Source organism: Octopus bimaculoides, chromosome 15 (genome assembly GCF_001194135.2).
Source record: "Octopus bimaculoides isolate UCB-OBI-ISO-001 chromosome 15, ASM119413v2, whole genome shotgun sequence".
Taxonomy (NCBI): Eukaryota; Metazoa; Mollusca; class Cephalopoda; order Octopoda; family Octopodidae; genus Octopus; species Octopus bimaculoides.
The window spans coordinates 31752173-31754842 of NC_068995.1; the positions used below are offsets into that span (position 1 = coordinate 31752173).

The following is a 2670-nucleotide window of genomic DNA, read 5'->3' on the forward strand; positions in this document are numbered from 1 at the left end:
TCTTGTAGTGATGATGGTTGAGGACATCGACTCCTTACTTGTTTTTCTAAAATGCACTATAAATGTTCAATAATATTGAGATCTGGTGACTGTGGTGGCCAGATAAGATGTTCAACTTCACTTGAATGTTCCTCGTGCCATTCTGTAACAACTTTAGCTGTGTGAATTGGTGCCTTATCATCCTGAAAGATTGCATTTCCCTCCGGAAACAGTTCCGCAACCATAGGATGAATTTGATCAGATAAAATGCTTAGTGTTGACAATTAATTCTGCCATGAAGGGAAACTATTGGGCCGGCGGATTTTCAAGATATAGCCTCCCGAGATCATCACAGATCCTCCTCCGTGCTGGAAGAGGGCAGTCTGAGTCAAATGCTTCTTTTGGCTGCCTCCACACTCATACTCGGCCGGTGGTCGGAAATAAGGTAAAGGATGACTCGTCCGAGAAAATAACATTCTTCCACTGTTCAAGGGACCAATTCTGTAGGTTTTTACTCCACTCTAAACGCTTTGCAACGTTTGTTTTTGAAAGTAGTGGTTTTCTGATTGCAGCTCTCCCGTGAAATCCGGCTTTGTACTGCTCCCTGCAAACAGTTTTTGTGGAAAATGGGTTTTCGGGGTGGTCATTAAGCTCTGCAGTAATTTTGGGAGCTGTACTTTTGTGATCCTTTCTAACAATTCGCATATGAGTCCGACGGTCCCTGTCTGAAAGTTTTGGTTTGCTTCCGGAGTTTTGTTTCGACGAGGAGGTTTTCCCTCTTTCTCAAAGGCTGTCATTACTTTCGAGACAGTACTTCTTGATACACCAAACATTTCAGCTGTTTTCGTATAGTTTTTTATGACTACCTCACATGAATAGCCCACGCTACTAGAAGTTTTACGTACATGGAACCCATGTACGTTCTTCAGGCGACAGCCATACTATCAGACCTAAAAACGGGCTGAAAGAAACCCAATATTAGAACGGATTATGTGGAAGATACCATCAGGCTGAGACTACGCAGAATGTAAATCTCGAGATGCGACGATCGAATGGTGTAAAATCGGTTTGAAAAAAAATTCCATATATATATATATACTACCAGAAACACCCGTCATTGACTAGGTCGAAAGAAGCTGCCATAGTTATACTATGAATATTGAAAGTTATTCACTTAGATTTTACTGTACATATATAAGAAATGGTTGTTAACTTTCATGTAGACGATAGAGCTGTTTTCTTCTGGCCAATAATGTCATAGATGCATATAAACTTTTGATTTATAATCTATAGTATTTCAGTCTATAAATTAAGCAAACATCGCACAGGTTTTGGCTTATGTCCAGTACAAGATAAGTAAATAAAAATTCGGGGAAAACTAAAAACGTATATACAATCTATTGAACTTAAGTATTATAACAAGCAAGCAAAAATACATATAGTTTTGCTTAGACAAATATAGTGTGATGTTGACAATATCAATTCAAAGTTATTAATCATTCTGTAAATTTTTGTTTGTTGATCCCATGATCAAATCTTCCTTATAGACAATGTTTCGGGACAAAAATGAAAAGATTGTTCTTGCTCCCCAATCTGGATGTTCTCAACATATAAGTGACCGCGTGAGAAACAGCCCTTTTCTAATTGCAAACCAGCAACTTTCAAAGTCTGACCTCGGAACTTATTGATGGACATCGCAAATGACAGACGTATTTGGAAATTGAAGTCATTTGAACTCGAAGGGCATATTGGAAGGTATTAAAGGTAAACGAGGAATAAAAACATCTTCATGATTGATATCTAGCTTTCCTTCTCCTAGTTGCAAAATAGTATAGGCAAATTGTTCCGACAGATGAACCTCATGCAAATGTGCCCTCATATTTGTAGAAATCTTTGACACTTTGATATGTTTCCATAAAATAGATTTCAAGCATGCTTTCAATTCATCTGCCTTTCTTCCCCTGGGAATCACTGGTAAACTTTATCTGAAATCACTTGAAAGTACTACTGTCACACCTCGCATCCACTACAGATTCTCTTCCAGAGTTTTCTTGCAAATGGCAGGTTGCCAAACAAACTGAAGGAGGGAATAATATGCCCAATTCATAAAGGGGGAAGCAGAGCAGATGCCAAAAATTATAGGCCTATCTTTCTAACTTCACACATCAGCAAAGTCATGGAACATATAGTCAGAGGGAAACTAATCACATTCCTTGAAGAAAACGACTTGCTGAGTGATACCCAGCATGGTTTTCGACCAGGTAGGAGCTGTCTGACATAGCTCCTACAGCACTATGACTGGGTGTTGAAGCAGTTATTCAACAACTCAAATGTGAACGTAACTTACCTTGACTTTGAAAAAGCTTTTGATAAAGATGATTATGGTATGATATGCCACATACTGCGCGATTTTGGCATAGCGAGAAAACGCGGAGAGTGGTTACATGACTTTCTGAAAGATAGAAGTTAGGGCACCACTGTTTTTCATAGTGGCCTTCTCAGATATGCCCTCATCTGCCCGGATAGCCACTGTTGCTAGCCACTGTTGCTAGCCACGTAGACGATACGAAAGTCTCGCAGTATTTATTGTTAATTTGGAAGTGGTAAATAAAAATTATTTCCTTAGACCCTTCATTTATTTTTGAAATGCGATTTTGTATATGTTCGAAAAGGGCAAGTAACTCCCTTCGG

The 2670-nt window shown here is 38.9% G+C and overlaps 1 long non-coding RNA gene across 2 annotated transcripts in view; it reads right to left on the reverse strand.

Annotated features, from left to right (window-relative positions):
• Positions 1 to 2670, reverse strand: part of LOC128249504 (uncharacterized) — a 25770-nt gene that overhangs the window by 1459 nt on the left and 21641 nt on the right. The gene's annotated exons all lie outside the window — the stretch shown is intronic.